This window comes from Uloborus diversus, chromosome 5, assembly GCF_026930045.1.
Source record: "Uloborus diversus isolate 005 chromosome 5, Udiv.v.3.1, whole genome shotgun sequence".
Lineage (NCBI taxonomy): Eukaryota > Metazoa > Arthropoda > Arachnida > Araneae > Uloboridae > Uloborus > Uloborus diversus.
Window position 1 is genome coordinate 117,789,197 of NC_072735.1, and position 20,637 is coordinate 117,809,833.

Below are 20,637 nucleotides of genomic sequence, written 5' to 3' on the forward strand. Positions count from 1 at the left end.
TTAATGTATGGAAGCCTTTCAAATCTACGTATTTTTGATTTCTCCACAAAACGCATTCAGTTTCAGCTAATACTAATAATCACTAGAACAGAAAAAATTCTAAAAAATTTGTTTTAGGAATAAATACAGGTAAATTTTACGCGTAGGCACTGATATAAATATAAGTACAGAAGTATACTGATCTAAAAAAAAAGAAAGAAAATTGAAGGATCTGAAGCACAAATTGATGGACATAATAGCATTCAAGATTTGTCAGCTTCAGAAAATAAATGAATCAAGTTGAAACAGTTTTACGCAAGGAAACGGATTACTTACTTTTCTTTGAAAGAAAATCTTTACTAATAATAAAACTTAAACTTTGTCTGGATGTCTCTCTGTGACGCGCATAGCGTCTAAACCGTTCGGCCGATTTTCACGAAATTTGGCACAGAATTAGTTTGTAGCATGGGGGTGTGCACCTCAAAGCAATTTTTCGAAAATTCGATTTTGTTCTTTTTCTATTACAGTTTTAAGAATATTTCATCGAGCAAATTATCATAATGTGGATTAGTAAGTTACCAAATTATCCTAACGTGGAACCGTAACATGGGCGAGCAAATGAACATAGCAAATTGGCGTGAAATCATTACCCATTATTTGTAAATATACAGGCGAACCGAATGACTTTTTAATTTTCTACTACGGGCAAAGCCGTGCGGGTACCACTAGTATTTAATAAAACGAAAAAACAAGAAGTTTTCAATTATTAAGCATTGTATAGCTTTGAAAACTGATATTATTAAAGCAGTGACTCCTGAAATTTGTACTTTTTAATGAACAATATTTCAAAACTTCACGACGCACAGTGGTTCAAAACGACAAAAAAGCGGAAAAAATTCAATAACTTTGAATATTTTCAAAAAATGCTTTGGAAAATTGTTAAAATTGTTGCATGGTAATATTTATCTTCATGCCTGCTGATCGTATACACTGAGAAACCCCGATTTTACGTCCCTCGAACCTACGTTTTCCCCACATTTTACATTTTTTATCATCAGGTCCCAGTTTTTCCGTACACTAATAATATTAATTTAACACGGATGAAAAGTTTGTTATTTATGAATTTCCCGCATTTTACGTTTTCCCTCGGTAGTTAAAAAAAAGAGAAAAAATGTTTTAAAATCAAGAAAATTCCCTCTGTGCATTTTTTAACATAATCCACTCTGTTGAAAGTTAATCCATGAAAACAGAAACGCTTCGGCTCCGTCCGTATCTGACTTTATGGACTGAAGATGAACAAGAAGACGAGGAAACACAATTTGTCTCTTCTTTCAATACTGCATTTAAGAGCTTAATAATAGTGAAAGACTATTTTCTTTATCATAAAGACCAGGAAAAAACTTTGCAAAATGTTCCAATCCTGGAAGATGCTGTATTTACTTTGGATTCAATGACTCATAATTACTGAGTATTTTCAACCTAAACGCTCGGATACGTTACTTAATGTGTTAGAATGATCTAAACTGGTGTGTACAAAAATGTTCTTTTCGTAAAATATCTTATTTTTACATTTTATGTGTCATCGTAGCAACCTTTATTACTATTTTTGTTTCCTTATCTGATTTTTGCTTTTTATGCATTTCCTGTATTTAACGTTTTCTCATGTTTTATGTTTTTGGATTTGAATTGACGTTTTTCCACATTTTATGTATTTTATGTTTGATTCAGGCCTCTGAGAACGTGAAATCGGGGTTTCTCTGTAGTTCAAATTCATTTCTGTGTTTTTAGTGAAAAATATAAATTAAATCAGTTGTATACCACGTGCAAGGGTTTATTTATTGCAATTGATACCCTCGAACAATATTTTCTGGCAATGTTGACAAACTGAGAACAGCTTTATACTAGAATGATTTCGAAAAAGAAATCAGGAATTTCAAACGTTTAATGATTTTCTAATTTCATTGTTTTATAAACAGAATGGTTATTTAACTTTTTATATAGATTTCTGTATGAATTTTAAAAATTTCTTTCTCATATGTATCTTCTTTAAAGCCAAACAGTTCCGAAAATTGTTATTTTCAGGTTACTACTGCATTGCATGTAGAATAATGCGCCGCATTAAGCCATAACAACGTAAATCTGTTTAAAAAATCCTCTATATTTATAGATGAATGTTTCAAAAGCCCCAACTTTCGGAAACAGTAAACAAACGTTCTTAGGCTCTCCTGCAAAGTAGTGAAACTGTGACATACGTTAGTCTGGAGCATGTCAAATTTGATGACCAATTTCTTTGATAAAAAAGCAATTTACCCCCGTCATACCGTTACGGGTTATTTTCTAACTTACTATACTGGTATTCGTAAATAGCGTAGATCGAACAAAAACATCTGCCACGACCGCAGTCGCAGGTGATCGCAGCTAAAATGTTGTTGTTTATTTACAGGAAGGATAAAACTATTGATGTATGTAAATTTTAGCCCACCGGAAGCCGCCGATAAAAGTATATTCCACAATACTTTTCATTATATTTTTTAAAAAATAATGTTTTTTTATTTCAGGTAGTTTTTAATTTTGATGAATTTTTAATTTTTAACTGCGATGTAATATGCATCCTATAAGTGTGAAAAAACAATCAGAAATGAGTTTTATTAAATTTTAGTCCTCCTTATTGAACGAATGAATTAAAACTGAAGTATACGTCGTACGTCCGAAAAAAGTAAAAACGCAATTGTTCAACAATCTCTGCTTTTTTTTTTCTGTAAAAACGAATTTTTTTTTTTTTCAAAAAACTCTTTTGGAGTAAGTTACTACAACTCGAGGGCTAAGTAATTACGGCATTAAATATTTTTTACCTTAAAACTTAAAAATGGCTATTTTATCCGCCCTTGAACCACTGTGCGACGTTGAAAGGAACATTTGAATGAAGTCAAACAACTACTAAAGTATTCTCCCAAGAGTTTTTTTTTTTTTTTAGTTCTTGATAATTTTAATTCAGATACTGGAAATAAATGGCTGTTTATGAGCCGTCGCTCAAAAGATTAATAAATAGTATGAGTGTTACTCGAAAGAAAAATGAATATTCTTGTCATAAACTGAAAAAAACTCCGTTATTGTTATTTTTTGGCATCTTTTCAACTCGAATGCTATTCTGGAAAGCGTCCACCCCTCACCACACGTGTTGGAACAAAAACATCAGATGTAATCATGAAACGAAATGTACAGTTTCCTGAACGACTGATTTGTCATGATTATTTACGCGAATAAATGTTATTTATGAAGAATCTTTGAACTTAATTAGAAATTCTCGATAAATACATTATTAAGTATGCAACTACATTTTTGATTACAGAAAAATTACCCCACTGTATTTATTACTAGCCGTTATGTACGGAGCTGCACGGGTTTTAAATGTAATGCCAATCCAAATTATAAGATACTATGGAAAAGATCTGAATTGGTTAAACTTTTTGGATGAAATTGACATGAAAATAATAACTCAAAGCAACATAACTTAATGTGTTATCATTAATGTGTAAAATTAATGTGTATTTTAAACAGATAATTCTTTACTGATACCATTGGAGTTATTCGACAAACAGAAGTCTTCGGGGCCAAACCACACGCTGTTAAAAAAAAGTCCTTTTTCACCTTGTTATTTTGCACAAAAATAAGATATATAACAGGTCTCAATAATCCCGCTTATACTCACTATACTCACTAAATAGCCGGCTCATTACATGTATTTTTAAACCGCAATAAGAAAAATCCCCATGAAGGGAAAAAAGTGGACTGTTGCACGAATAATTTTAGCTGTAATACACTGACCGGTTTCAAAAATGAGGTAGTTCAGAATTGGTGTTGGTGAGCAGGTTGTAATGTAAACGTACACTATCAAAAATGGACTAGTAACGTAACAGAATGGACAACTAAGCTTTTAAAAATAGTTCTAATCATAAAGAAAAGTTACCATTACAGACAGGGCTGTTAGATTTTGGCCGGGTCAAAAAAGGTGGGCCGGCTGTTTTTGGTTTTAACTGCTTTAAAATAGGCGGCTTTTATTAGAACAAGCCGCCTTTTTTAAGAAAAATAATTTTTTGGGTTTTTTTTTTTTTTGTAATTTAATTTAAATGGAAATTATTTTTGTATCCTTAATGTAATTACTACTGTTTATTAAATTCCGTGTTACAAGAATGAAAATTTGGTAGTTGTTAAATATAGCGTTGTTCAGTACTTAACAAAAACTTGCTTTATATTAAAAAAATAGTCTAGTTCAACGGAATTTAAATGATTATAAATAAGTTTTAGTTGAGAATTCAAAATATCAGATGACACCGCTGTTGTCATACCAGTCATTTGATTCATACTTTAAATAACAATGCACTTATACGTTTTCTTTTAATCACCAAAACTGTTTCTTACATTTTGTAGAAAAGTGAAAAACATTTTGAGAAAAAATATAGTTTCTTATATAAGAATAAATATAAGAATATATAAAAAGACCAGCAAGACCATATTGGTGAATGAATTTAAATTCCGCCGGAATGATATAGATCTACAATTGTTAATAGGTACATAATATAAATAGTTGCCTCTGTGCTAAAAACTGAGCCAGCTGAACACTACAATAAGTCTTTTAAAAATTTTTACTTCAGGTAGTATAGTAGCAGGAATTGATATTTTATTTTTTTGGGGGAATTTTGGAAGTACTTGTTTATGGGAAGAAGGAAGGAAGTACTTGAAACAAGTATGTCTGATTTTAACCTGAGGGGGAAAAAAAGATAGATTTATTTAGGTGTAAACCACTTATTGTGTCATTTAGTTTTTGTTTTCACATATGTTAAGATGTTAATCCACAGCAGCAGAAATCCAAAATATGATGTTTAATGATGCAGAATTCAGTTTTGTTTTATGAATAAAGAGTCAAAAGTTTTTTAATCATCAAGATTGATTAAAAAACAAGATTAATAAGGCATAAAAAGCGGCAAATTATTGCATACAAGTGTTTTATGGTTACAAGGAAGCTATTTTCAATCTTAAAAACATCAGCTTAGTTGGAGGATCATCCAACAAAATCAAAAGGGTTTTGTAGGAATGATTTGCAGTTTTTGTGCTCCCCCTTTATCATTTATATATCCTTTTTATCATTTTACATTCAGCTAACGTATTGTTTTTTTACTTAAATTGACATTTGTTAGCTTGTTAAAATGCATAGAGATCATTATTATTAAGAATACAAGAATATAATACATGATTTATAAAAGCCAAAAAAAGGCCATCTTTTTTGCAGCCCTGATTACAGAACAAACTTTAATTGAATCAATGATTCTAAAACTATTCTTCTTGCAATTTCAAGAAAATATACTTTTTTTGAGCCTGTTTTTCTTTTCTTTTCCTTCATTATTATTACTAATGTAACGTAGTGGAAATTCAATAACAGAAAACAGCTTTGAGAGCAGAAGAAGAAGACAATTGTTTACTGGCTGTAGATATATTTTACATTTGGCGCAACACCATCTATTCATTTTCAAATGCTTTCTTTCCTACAAAAATCACAGTTTTTTAAAAATTATTTTTTTATGCATTGTAGTTTAACCAATATGTCTAATAAAAGTTCTTCCAAAAAGCTACAAAATAACTGAAAATTTATTTCAGTATTTATTTAAAAATTAATTTTGCATTACTATTAATTTAAAATGAGTGATGAAGAAGACATTTTTCTAAATTTCTATTACCAACATTTACAAGTAAAAAAGGATATTGACAAAATAATGAACAAGAAACTCTGCTATTACTCATTTATATAGCAAAGACTATTGTAGTTTATGAATTATATTAAAAACTATACATCATTATTTTCTTTTATTTATAGTTCATTATATGTTACTATCAATTAATTCACTTTCAAAAGGCTAAGTAATTTTTTTAATTATTGACGAATGAATTTGAATCATTTTTTTTCCACCATTTTTTAAATCTTGAATAAAGTTAAATAATAATTTATTCAATGTAAATTAACTATTGATGAACAGAGATTAAATTTTTGTGAAACATACAAAATTATTAATTCTTCGATCCACTCTAGATTTAGGTAAGGAATATCTGTTGAGAACATAAACTTCTTTCAGGACAAATTGCAAAGTGTAATATGTATGTATTTACTAATTATTTAAGAAGAATCGCTTTTCAAAGCGGAAAAAAAGAAAAAGAGAAAGAAAGAACTCCCGGACTCGCTATGAGACAGTTGCAACGATCTTCTTAGCTCCTCGTAACCTCGAACCACATATGTGAAATACAGTATAACGTCCATTATCCGATATCCCATTAACCAACTATCTAATTATCCAAACGCTCTATTCCTCTCATTTTTTATTACTTACTTATAGCTTGCTCTCAATTCATCATCATTGTTATTATTTTTATTACGATATTAAAACTTGCTCCCAGTGTATAAGAGTAAGAACATTTAGAAGGTGAAAATAGAGGTCAAGACAATACAATTCCTAATCTTATTTTGGATAAAGTGTGAAAGAAAGTTGTACGAACAATATTTTAAAATATACCTTTTAGTATTAATTGAAATATAATTACGTTAAAACATTCAGGCTAACGTTGATCCACTAACTTTCCATTTTCAGCTACTCCATTCATATTTTAAGGAGCTCCCAAACTATTTTATAGTTAACCAAAATTAAAATATAATAATTAGTAAATCCATTTAAAATGAATTATTATCCTGGTTCAAAGCTATCTTGTTACTCAGGGTAACTTTTAGCCACGTCAGAAGCGAAATGCAGAATTAATAATTTTAATAAAAATAATGCAACTTTTACCACAAAATTTTTTTTTTTTTTTAATGTTTAAACAAATGCCCGTTTTGTGCTTCGCAACAAGATTCCTATCATTTTTAAATTGCATGGAATGTTGCAATGCAGGAAGAACAATATCAACAACTTCAAAAATAGCTTCCAAACAGCAACTTCAGAACCATTGAATGATGCAATGAATTGTGCAAAATATTGCCAAATTCTTTTTAAATATTTTTTTGCAAATTGAAGAGTAGAAAACTCATTTCATAACCCAGCTGGTAGAGTGCTTTACTGGGCCTTCTAGATATTTTATTTTTAAATCCAAATACACTAAACAATTTGAAGTGGCACGTAAGAAACCGACGTGACGTAGCTCAAAGTGATTCTGAATACTGTATTTGACCAGTTTTATGTTCTTAGCATAGAAGCGTCCATGAAACTAACTTGTCCAACCATCTGATTTTGTGTCTGTCCGAACCAGGGTCTGTTCTGGCAAGTACTAGGCGCTTCATTTCGCAATTTATGCTAAGACGTTTTCAGCTTAAGAGATTTCGAATGAAGGTAAACGTTTCCATCTTAGACAATATTACTTCCAAATAAAGAAAAACAATTATAAATATATGACTTTTAAGTCGAAAAGAAAACATATTTTTTTTATGTAGTCCACTTTTATAACTTGTACTAGCGGTACCCGTACGGCTTTGCCCGTAGTAGAAAATTAAGAGGTCATTTGGTTCGCTTGTATATTTACAAATAATGGATATTGAATTGCTCGTCCATGTTATGGTAATTTCCTCGTCCACGTTGTGGTAATTGGTAATTTGCTAGTCCACGTTATGGTAATTTGTTCGTCCACGCTATGATAATTTGCTCGGTAAAATGTTCTTAAAATTGAATAAAAAAAAAAAGGAACATAATCGAATTTTAGAAAAATCGCTTCGAGGTGCGTACCCCTTTGCTACGAACTAATTTTGTGCCAAATTTCATAAGAAATTTGCCGCACGGTCTAGGCGCTATGCGCGTAACAGATATACAGAGATAAAGACTTTCATCTTTATTATTAGTAAAGATCATTAGATTTTTAGCGCCATACTAAACCTTTTGCTCTTTCTTTTTTTTAAAAAAACCAGGAAAAAATCGCTTTTATGAATTCAAGATTTTTAACATAATTTAACAAAACAAAGTTTATGTTTTAAATTGTGCCTCAAAACGTTGTTGATTACCAGTTATACAGACCGTGGTTTGAAACAATCTGAAAAGTGCCCTTTTGGTACGCTCTTTTTTTTTTTTTAGTTATCTAAAAAAAAAAAAAAAGACGCTACGCATATTATTTACAAACATTTAAAAAATATAATCATCGATAAATAATATAATTTTCTCTTTTAAAATATCCTGCATCCAGAATACTAAATATAATGTAGAAATTAAAAAAAAAGTAATAAGTGATAAATTGTTGAAGCAAAAAACTAATATACTAAAATGACTTTCCTCTCAATTATTTATTAATGCAATATGCATTGAAGAAATGTATTTAGAGTTAAATATTAAGTTTGACTGCATTTATAAGGATAATTAGCAAAAAAAACATTTTTAAACATCACTTCGGAAAAAAATTGGCACATAAATTTAAGAAATAATTATTAGCATCATAAATTTTTGTTAGGGGCGAACAAAACCCTGAATAAATTTTTAATTGCAAATTAAATTTTTCTGAAAACTGCACGACCTTCAGTGGGTCAAAACATCTGAACGGATATTGAAAAATGATATTTTTTCTCAAAACAATCGACCGATAATTTTCTTCGATTTTTAAAATGCTACATTGTAAATCTTTTTATTTTATTTTAATGGGATGACTTTGAAGTGAAGGCCCCCTAGGTCCGGCGAGTGCCGGACGGGTCCAGGGTAAGGCTGACGTCACGGTCTTGCGGTCTCGGCCGCCATCTTTTCCCCGTGACGTCATAATCGCACACCCACCCACCTTTATAAAGCACTCGGGAGCCGAAGGAGCATCGTCAGATCCCGAAAAGCTCACTCAAATATGGCGGCCACTCCGTGCAAGTCACTCGTGCAGGTAAGGCTCCAAATTTCCTTCTCCTACTCCTCTATTTTTCCGCATCTTAATTAATTCACTTCTGTTCCGTTTGTTCCTTTTGTTCAAGCTACGATAGTTCGGTATCCGAAACAAAATAAAATGCATATAATTTTTTTTTTCATTCGCCGGCATACTGTTAAAGTTATTGATTTATTCGATCCCGCTGCTGCAAAGGAAAGATGATTCCTCGTATCAGGAGCTATGGCTCGGTTTGTGATAATTAAATATTTTTTGGTTTTCTTGTGTAACAATGGTGATATAAGTAGAAATTGTTATTGGGTTAATGTGGAAAAGGACCGCATAGGCCGGGGAACAGATCCTCGTTTCTAGCGATGGGGGTTTTCGACCATGTTTCATTTGACCTTTCAGAGCCTGTTTCTTTGCCACAAGGTTATTGCTATGGCTACCGTCCCGTTCAAACTGTTAACGAGTTTCATATGATATTTGATTTTTAAATTAAATTTAATTGTTTTAACAAAACGAAAATGATTAGAAAAATTCTTTCTGCACGCTTGTGTGAAAAATAAGCTTTTCTTTTTTAAACTTGCATGCTTATGAAAGAACAAACTCGACTATTACAAATTACACAGTTTAACTCACTTACTTAAATGTAAATTGTCCAGTGAGGAAAGTATCAAATGACCTATCAAGGTTAAACAACGAAAACTGATATTTTACCTAATGTTTTCTAAGTTTGTTGGTCCGAAGGTGATCTTGATTATACGTTCAATTTCAAGCATGTGGGGTTTTGTGTATTAAATGCTTACACAAAATTATTTTCTTTCTGTTAATTTTACAAATTTGCTACAATAATGAATTTTTAGATATTTAATTCATGTGCAATTTTTGATTTCATAGATTATGGTTGCAAAAGCATGTTAGTTTGCTTTAAGTTACGCTAAAATATTACTCGTTAAGGAGGCAGTTGGTGCATAAACTTCTTTTGATTTGTATAAAGAATATCTGAAATAATATGTGCCGTGAGAAAATAAATAGTGCTAGAGGAAAAGTTTACTGTATTCTGTTAGTTTTTAGCTAAACTCATGGATGAAAACTTAAATAAATATATAAAAAGTTCTCTTCTTAATTTCAGGCAATGAGTGTTTTTAATAATTGAACATATGTCTAAGTGCGTAGTTGTTTATAAAAAGTGCGTAAATTAACTATGTGCACTTTGAGAAAAAAAAAGTGTTTTTAAAACTATTTATGGATCATAAGATTCGGCGTAGAGTATGGGCATTTTTTACATATAAAATTATTAAATAGCAACGAAAATAACTTGTGCAGGAAAATCTGTGAAAATTGGCTGTAAAATATATGTGTCGCTACCATTTTTCAAAATTTGACTGATTTTTTTCTTCAACTTAATAGTATTTGGTTAATTAATGACAATATTTTTATTTTATATTCAATTAAAAAGCGATCTTGAATGAAAAAAGGGGCGTGGCATTGTAAATGTACATGTATTTCATTTGCGATGATTTAAAATAAAATTAGCGTAGAATTTACACACTAATGACAATGATTATTATGAACTTTTTATCTCAATAACGTAGAGAAAATATAATTTATAATTTTTTTCTATTCCGTAATTTATGCAATAAATTTTGTACTTGGGGGACACATATGCCCCTTACTCAGCTAAAGGGTTCAATAAATTAATAACAATGATTATTATTAATTTTTGTCTCAATAACATGGAGGAAATATAATTCATAAATTTTTCGTATTCTACAGTTTATAAAATTACTTTTGTGATTAGGGGACACATACGCCCTTTCATCAGCTAAAAGATTCAACAAACGAATACTAGTACTGATTATACTTACTTTTTTTCTCAATAACACGGAGAAAATATAATTTATAATTTTTTTTGTGCTCTATAATTTGTAAAATAAGTTTTGTACTTAGGGGACACATATGCTCAGAAAACTAATGATGATGATTATTATTACTTTTATTGTCTCAATAACATGGAGAAAATATAATTTATAAATTTTTTGCACTTTATAATACATAAAATAAGAATTGTATTAAAGGTAGACATGTGCCCCTTGGTCAACTGAAGGGTTCAACAAACTATTAATAATGATTGTTTTGTTTTTTTTGTCTCAATAACATAGAAACAATATAATTTTTAAGTGTTCTGTATTCTATAATTTAATGAATAAGTTTTGTACTTAGGGGACTCATATTCCCCTTGGTCAGCTAAAAGGTTCAACAAACTAACAATATTGCATAATAAAATGCCGGTGATATTGAAAAAGAAAAGAGTAAGCACTTATTACAATAAAAAGAAGTAGTATGTTTTGTTCTAAGGTTTTTCGAAGGAAAAGTTTTCAGAAATATTCCATAATTTTTGTTCAATAGCCAAAGTTGATGAGTTATTTTCAATAAATTTATTCATATGTATTCATCTTTCCTTCAAAAAAACTGTTGAATAGAATTAATGCGACTGTTTAAATTATTTGTTGTTGTTTTCGTGTCCATGGACATTAAATTTTTCCGAAGGTCTTTAAATTATTTTAACTCTCTTTTTATATTATTGAACGTTATTCAAAAGCATTGAACTAATATAAAACTAAATAACTCAAACATTTATTTAAATTACAATCCATTTAATTGCAAACATACATGTCAGAAACTTCACATCATGGGGTTCTCAGAACATGGGAGGCTCTGAGAATTGAAGCCCCTAGAAGCAAAGTGGTGTAAGTGCAAAAATTAAAAATTTTCAGATAAATGTTACAAATATCGGTAGAAACTCTAATCTGTTTTGAGAAATGGTGTTAATAGCCCTGTTAGGTGTTTCAAAAAAGCATGATTAAGAGGAAATATTCAATGAAAGCCTACTTAGGGTTAGAACTTTGTTTTACTCAAAACGTAAAAAAAGTCCACTTTTAAACCTTTGCTTCTCTCACTGTCACAATTCTTTTTTTCAATCATATGTTACTCAGCTAAAAAATTCGAGCCCTGAAGTTTAACTTTCATATTTAACTTTCTCATTAAGTGGATTCTCAAAAAAATGTTACAAATTGCTGTGCTTCAAAGTTAATGTCCACTATGTTAGTTTACCTTTATCACTGTTAAGTTAAGAAGGCTACAAGTAGTTAGCAAATTTTAATTCTGTAATAATGATAACAGGGATCTAAATGCTAAACCTAAATGGAATAAGCAGAAAGAGTAATGGGTCGTTCTCAAAAAAATATTACAAAACGCTGCCCTTCAAATTCGATGTCCACTATGTTACTTCATTTATTTTCAACTAAATAAATAATTAGGAATAAAATTAGTGTCTACTATATTACTTCATTTATTTTTAACTCTTAAGAGATTAGGAATAAATATAATTATCAGTTCTTAGCCCTATAGGACATGTTAATAGCGAAGTAAACGTTGAGCCTAAATGGAATAAATAGAATGAGTAAACACAAAGTAAGTTTATAAAATCGTACGAATCATTCACCAAAAAAAAAAAAAATGTTCTTTAGTCTGTAAGCTCTAAAATCAGGATATGAGGAGAAACCTTTAAAAAAAACCCCCTAAAGCACCTTAAAAAGGGAGAGGAAGACATATTTCGGTGTCGTCAAGATTTTCCATCTAAGGTATCTACACCCCACTTTAGTGTGCATACCAATCTGAAGTAATGAAGGTGAAAAATGCTTGATTGCTCATGATCAAATAGGCAAAACAGGAATCAAAATTCATAATGTAATAAGATAATATTTATTTTAATTAAGAGAAAGAAAAGAGAAGGAAACGCAATTTTCAAAGTAATATTTAAATTTTTACCCATGACTAATTACTCGAGCAATTGCTTGTTATGCATTCATTATAATTTAGATCTCTACGTTCAACAAGCATTGAATATCTTCAGTTTCGTTCTAAACTCTCTTTTGTTTGGATGATATAATATCAGAAGATACAATTTGCTCGATTTCTCAAAAAGAGAAAAAAAATTAAACGACCTCCTTAATCGCATTTTGTCTTCTTTACCAAAATTTAATCCTTACAGCTGGGACAACTGGGTTATTCTGTTAAATAAGTATCTACGAATTAGTTGGAAGAGCGTTTACTTTTAAAACTAAATTGCACTTTCAATTCAATTTAACAGTTTTTCATCTCGCAACTGAAAAGGCAATAAGTCACGATCAAGATTAGCATCCTATGGCGACTAAATAAAGAAATTTTACTTTGGGGGCGACTTTCTCCGAAAATCATCTGATCAACGATAATGCTATTAATTAGTAGTTACATTATTAACCTTCATTTAAACAGGTAATTTGCATGTTTCAGTTGAAATTTAAAAGCTAATTTGTTGTTTAGTTGCTTTTTCTCGCGTTTACAAAAACGAGAAAAAAAAAAAAAAGAGAAAAGGAAGTAGCAACCAATAAACTTGTTTCTACTTGCCACTGGTGACCAGAAAAATTGCCCATTCTTGTTCTTTAGCAATAAGAATGAATTTAAAAAGTCGAATGTTTAATTTTACTCAAACTGCTCAGCATTAATTTTTCGCGGGGTACATTTTTCATTCTGATATTTTTACTTTACTGCTACTGAATTCACACCGGTGCTGATTTTTGTCCTTTTAATTTATGAAATGGTTTTTCTTACTTTATCTAGAGAGATTTATCTAAGATCTTATGAGCTAGAGAAAATGAAATCATTTGAAAGAATTGTTTAACTTTGATAGATTTTTGGTGAGTCTGCTTCAAAATGCACTTTTATTAATATTAAAGAAAGTAACAGAAAAAAGCTCTGAAACTCAAATTGAAACTTTAATAATACAACGTACATTATTAAAAATACTACATGCTCAATAATATTTTCGAACTGTGACTTTACATTAAATTTTCTCTCCTTTCCTAACACATAATGAAGTTTTGGTTGTATAATTGGCAGCAGTAGAATGAAAAATCATCTCTAACTAAGATTTTATACTGCACTGCAGAAATTCCATCTAAAATTCATATTAGAAAGTCAATTGATTTTTAAAAAAATGTGCTTCGAGCCCCTCTCCAATTTTTTTACATATACAGTTCTTAGAACGAACATGTATTAAAAATGATTTATACAAACCGTTAAAATTTTAAATTGGTGCTGATTCATTTTTAAGTGTTTCTAAAAGTTTCCTGCGTCGACTTTCAATGTATCGACAGTCCATCCATTTGTCTTTTTTATGGATTCATCAGTATGGAATAGACAATAACCAAGCTGGAGGCAGATGCCGGCTTACTGAAACTTAATTCCTGCTCAGACTTAAATGATTGAAGTAAAGTAGTCTGGTATAAAAACCAGCTTCATACATTAAAAAAAAATGTATTGCATTTTTTCTGTGAACATCTGTCAAACATGTTTTACTCTCCTTCAAAACCCTGCTTATTTAATGTGTGTACAAACTTAGCGTTAAAATAAAGTTAATAAATTTGGGCTTCAATAATGTTTAAAATATTCTGTTATGTTACAGTAGTTAATAACTATAAATGTTCTTAAAAGAGAAATAATTGAATCTATTAACATGAAAACGTACAACCGTAAAAAGAACAAAAAATTGAAAATAAGAAAAAAAAAGTGGAAAATTTCATTGGAAAAATTTATCATTTATCATGCATATCATGGTCATAAGGAAAACAATGCTACTTACTGCTTTAGTAGCTAATTAATCACTAAAACAGTAAATTTAGCGCACTTTCAGATTAAAAACAAAATTGAGTTCTTTTTAGTAATCTTACTTCAAAATAGTAATTTTTTGAATTTTTCAAATTTAAAAATTAATTTCTTAGGCTGTATGCATCTGAAGTTAACAATAAAATATGCTGTGAAACTTTTATGAAAGTACCCTTGATTTCCATTTGTATTTGGTAAAAAAAAATTCCCGCAAAAAATAATATTCGTAAATTTAGTAAAAAAGCAATTTTTAGACCCAAAAATATTCATTTTCTTGATTAATAAAATATAGTATGCTTTCAGATATTATACCTAAATGATGTACTGTTTCGAAGTTATGTATCGAAAACAATATTTGACCCTATTAAATATTTTTGAAATTTCACAATGAGTTATTTTCTGATTTTCTGAAAACTAAGTTTCGAGTTAAAAATTTACAAGACTCTACAAGGGGGGGGGGGGGGGGGGTATCTTGAAATTATTTTTTGATATTTTGTCAGTCCCTTAGCTTTAACTATACTGTATTTATTTTTCTTTTTACAGAATTATTAATGATGGTCATACAACACTTTAAAGTGATTTTGATCTGATTTAAAACGGATAGGCTTTTAAATTTTTAGAACTATTCACTTAAACGGATTTCAGCCATTTTTACAAAATTGTATAGTTATTTTTTTTAAACAAAATAAAAGTTAAATTACCCGCAAAATGCTCACAAACTGGATAAAATGTATGATTTTTTTTCGCTCTCTCTCTCTCATCCAACTTTGTTCTCAACATCCGTCTCCAAACTCAAATTTTTATGGAGTTAACTTTTCGCAGCCCCATAACTTTAAAAAATTTAAAGCCTATGACGTTAACATTTAAATTTTGTATCTTTTAATAACTTTCATTACATTGATCTGTGTGTTTGAAAATGTGCTTGGAGATGATTGAACTGTTAAAAAGTAGCCAAACGCCAAACAAGTGAAATCTTCCCCAAACTATGGATACTTTTATCGCTTCCTAACACGAAAAGTTAAAAGAAATGGTTTATAGCATTTTGAAACAGAGAATTTACATTTTTTAAAAGTCTAAAAAGAAAATTACCAAAGTTGTAGCAACACGGAAAGGTTTGTAGTTTAAAAAAAAAATTCTTTTTGTTATTCTTAATTTTTAGTATAATTTAACGAAATTGTAAGATGTTGGATTTCAACTGCATGCTATTTCGTCAGAAAATAGAAACTTTTAAGCATGAAGATTTTTGTGTTCTTTCTCCCGGGTCCTTCAAACGTGATCATACATGTAATTTGCAGTTTAATCATACTAAAGTTTAAAATATAAAACGTCTCGTTTAATGTTTGTATTTTTTTCATTTGTGGTTTCAACTACGTTATGCAATTTTGTTCATGTTTTAGTACAACATTTTTCAGATTTTTCTAACTTTCAACTTGCTTATTTCGTCATTCAGGAATGTTGCAGAGGGAATTAATTTAAGAGAATGTTTTACAGTAGTAATTAAAAAAAATTCATTAACGGTTTAGACGTTTTATTACGTTTCACTCTATCAAAACACTGGAACACTATCATACTACTTAAAAATAGTAATGTCTCCAGTTTTTAGACATGAATATAAATTGAGCAAAATTTCCACGCATGTAAATAAGTTAAAGATCTTACATCTGAAAATAGAACAGCTTAGGCTTTGAACATTTTTAAAAAAGCCCTAAAATAATGACTGACGTCAGATTTAGCTTTGAGTAAAAAAAAATTCGCTTGTGAGTTCTACTGGAAAACTGAGAAAGTAAGGGAAGTACAAAAACAGTTCAGAAAGGAGATTCACCGAGATGTACCATCGAAATTCACAACTTCGTTTAGTGACCACATTTAAGGGAGAAGGAACTGTTAAGAATATTGAGGAGAGCCATTTCGGAAGATTACGATCATCCACAGCCCCACATGAGAAAGGAAAGTCCCTGAAACAGTGGCAGATCTAGCCAATTATTTTGGGAGGGGTCATCCAAAGTTTTTGATCAAACTCCCCAGAAATTTTATTAAAATAAAGTTATAAAAACTCACTTGTAGGCTATTCTTTGATACGTAATGTGAGGAGAATGGGTTTGACAATTTATTTCAAAAATGTTTTGAAATTGAAATTTCCGAATAATTTTGGAAAATTTGTCTTAAAAAAGCATTTTGAGCTGTTTTTAATGATGCAATACGAAAGGCCAGGGTTCGGGTGCTGACTCTAAAATACTTTTTGAAAATGAAGTTTAGAAACTGAAATACGAGTATTCTGCCTTTATATGTAGAGATGTTAAGGAAGGGGGTGGGTGCTTTTCTAGCTCTTCTGCTGTCGACCTAAAAATTCACTTTTAGGCAATGTTTGCTTGGCATGAAAGAGAGAGTGAGAGAATCTCCTCTTCAGGTAAATATTTTACCATTGAGGCTATAAAAATCCAATATTAAGCTTTTTTTGGACATATTAGAGAAAGGGATGGAAGATTTGTGAGCTCTCCTTCCAAAAACCTCATTTTGAAGCTATCATCATGATATTAACAGGAGAGGGGGGGGGGGGGGCTATCAGAAATCGTGTACTTGAAGCCCCCCAAAAAGGCACATTAAGCGGCTTGTAGGCAAGTTAATGGATAAGTGCTGGGTAAGCTATTTTCCATTGAAATATTTTCTAAATTGAAGTCATAAAATGCAATTTTTGGTGCCTTTCGTGGCATTTGTGGAGGAGCATGGGAAAAGGGTTCGCCCCCAGAAAAATTTCGAAATTAAAGTCATGAAAACGCAAGTTTAGGTTATCTTTGTTCTCGTGAGCAATTTCTCTGATGACAGCAGTTTTTAGCGATCGTACAATTGTCTAAAGTTTGAATCAAGAAATGATTTAAACGATGGAGCAAAATTTTGGAAATAATAGTTCTGTTTCCAGGAGAGGAATTTCTCTCCTAATTAAGACCTAAATTTCTTTTAAAGTAAAACAAATGCGTTGAATTTTGTTATCTCCTCATAATATAGGTCCTTAAATCTTAATTAAGGCTGTGAGAAGCAAAAGGATGTAAATGGGAAAATTGAAAAATTTGAGAAAAACCAGTACACATGGTAAGTGAACCTCTCCTCTGTCTTGGGGCAAGAGATGGTACTAGTAATCCTGGTAGTTGTTGCTATACAGCATGATTTAGAAAAAAAATTCAATGAAAGCCTACCCAAGACGTTATATTAAAATGCGTTTTACACCAAACTTGAAAATGTCCACTTGCATCCGTTTGCTTCTCACTGCCTCAATTTTGAAAAAAAAAAATGGACACAGTTCCGATTACCTCTCAGTCGCAGGTGCATACACATACACATTTATACAAGCAGAAAATTAGCAATTAATGAAATTAATGCAGAATAGACAGACAATCTAAGCTATTAGCGATTTATATATGACGTCAAAGCATCAAGGTGCCCTAGAAATTGAAAGGTCAGAGTTGCAAGATCGAACGATGGAATGAATACGAATTCATCATTATTCTGCAGTTATTTTTTTACTAATTTTAGGAATAAGCGAAAGGTAAATGCATGTCTGGTGCATACATTTGAGTGACCTAAAGAAAAAAAATATTACAATCCTTTATTAGGAAGAATATGATGCACGATCACAAAAGAACATTTTTTTAAACGCTGCATGTGGTATAAATGACAGAAGGGCAAAAATATCACACATTATGAATCCGTTATATGCACAGCAGCACGTCGCAAGAATCTCATATAGTGATAAGTATGTAAACTTCATTAGATTCTTTTAGGGTAGTTTAGTACTAACATTTTTCATGTAATTGTTTTTCTTCAAATCAACAGAATTGTCGAAGACCTGAAACAATACCTTTTGGCTGAAAGCAAAGTTTAGAAATAATAATTTAAAAGAAAGAAGCCCTAAAACTGCTTAACTTATTACATATAAGTGTTTTGCAGTTACAAGGAACTCCGTCTCTGATAGACAATGGCTTTTGTCGGATGCTTTCTCATTCATAAGCTCACATTTTGTGCATTAAAGCACGTGTTTGCAGCAATTTGCAAAATATGTATCGTCTACGTTTGGTATGTCTATTTTATTAAATTATCCGCAAAATGTTAGAATCATGTTTTAGATTATGTTACGGCTCTATTTTTTGTATTTCTTATTTTTTTAAACTCTTAATGTCCGATAAAACTTATTTCTATCGATATGCAATTATTATTTAAGCTACTATGTCAAGAATTCGAAAAGGTCAATGTTAGAATTCGAAAAAAAAGTACAAAAGAAAGTAAGTGATTTTGTTTTACTTCAGGAGACAAAGAAATTATTTATGTATCCTAAGACCAGTGGTTGGAAGTAGCGTGCTACAAGTAGCGACGCTACTGTAGTGGCTACATTTTTTAGTAGTTTGTAGTGTAGCGTAATACTTAAGTAGTGTAGTGAGTAGTTCGATACAAAAAAAATAGTAGTTTGTAGCGATTTCTGGAAACTACTTTTAAATATACTTTAAAAAGAAAAAAAAAAAGAAAAGGTTCAAACGAATTGGACTGGAGCAAATTTTACACAAGTACATCAGCGGATGCAATGAGAAATAAGATTCATAAAAATACTATCTGACCTCAAGCATATCATTTTGATGCCATACATTCCATCTGTTGGACACCATAAGTTTGTTTGCCATTGTAATTCTCTTTTTTTCGCCAATATTTGTATTGAATTGAGCTTGACTTAGAAAGAAGAGTATATGAAGAAGCGATAACCGCCAATTTAGTAACTCCTTTGTTTTTTCTGGCTGCCGAGAATGTCCCGTGGATCAACGTTTTAGATTTCAAAGAGATTGTTGTAATAACATTGTAAAATCTTTTATTTGAGTGAAAATGAAGACACCGATGATTTCGCGGATTAAAAATTTCGTGAATTTTGTATAAACAGACCGAAAGTTGAAAAACCAAAAATTTGTCTCGTTTCGTGATTACGACGGGCATGCGAAAACCGCTAAGGTTGAAGTCTTGCGAAAATAAGTGCTTTTGCAGTATTCACCTAATAAAGAAGCTACTAAAAATGTTGTAGAAGAGGACGATATTGAGCTGCCCTGGCCGGCTTACAATAAATACGAGCATTACAGCATTATATAAAAGTTTGATGATGGACATTTTTGACAAAAAAAAAAAAAAAAAGATAATTCTTAGTAATATTCCATGTTCAGATGAGCTAATTTTATCAATCTAAACCTTTATTCGCTCAATCCTCTTACGATGTGTGTGTGTATCAGGGTGTCCCAAAAAATCGAAAGTTGATTTTTCAAATCGCACACCCTGTTATATTTTTCCTTTTACGTCAAAACAATTGTAAAAAAAAAAAGTTTCATATAATTTGAACAGCGGTAACCAGTGCCGACTTCCGTCTGAAAGTGTGAACCAGCACTTGCAATGTTAGGCCAAATAAAAAAAAAAAAATTTTTTAGAAACACGAAACTTCTGTTGATAAAAAGATGCCCCTATACCCCGCATGCACCATAAAAACATTTATTAAAGTTAAAAAAGTTTAGATATCCCTCACTTAAAATTTATAATTTTCTTCAAAAAAAAAAATCATTTTTTTTTCGATACATATTTTTTTTAATGCAAGATAAATTTCACAAAATTATCAAACTGGAAAATATAAACAGTAAAGTAGGTGATTAGTATTAAAGAAAATTTTTTTTCTTCTGCAATATTTAAGTCTCCCGACGCGAGAGGCCATGTCAGCCTAGTCGGAAACTAGGGGCCCGAGCCTTGGAGGATGGTGGGAGGCGGCGACACTGACGAAAAAAAAAGAAAAAAAAGAAGGAAAGAATAAAAAAGAAAAAAAGAAAGGAAGAAAGAAAAAAAGGGGGGGGGGGACTCCAAATAAGAGAAAACGTAAAGATTACGTAAAATTTACACTTTTGGTATTTACTGCTGTGGCACGTAAAACAGAGTTAATTGTTTTCTAGTAAGCAGTTTTGACTCCCCCCCCCTTTTTTTCCTTTTTCCCTTTGCTTCTCTCCCCCTTTTTTTTCTTAATTTCCCCTTTTCTTTTCTTTTCCCCTCTTTTTTTCTTATTCCCCCGCTTTTTCTTTTTTT

General features: G+C 30.7%; 1 protein-coding gene across 1 annotated transcript in view; it reads left to right on the plus strand.

Annotated features, from left to right (window-relative positions):
• Positions 1 to 8,791: 8,791 nt before the first annotated feature.
• The window catches only part of LOC129222759 (sodium/potassium-transporting ATPase subunit alpha-like), a 219,185-nt gene continuing 207,339 nt past the window's right edge, over positions 8,792 to 20,637 (plus strand). The window contains exon 1 of the mRNA XM_054857287.1: positions 8,792 to 8,859. The gene's annotated coding sequence lies outside the window, so the exon portion shown is untranslated. The remainder of the gene's footprint in view (positions 8,860 to 20,637) is intronic.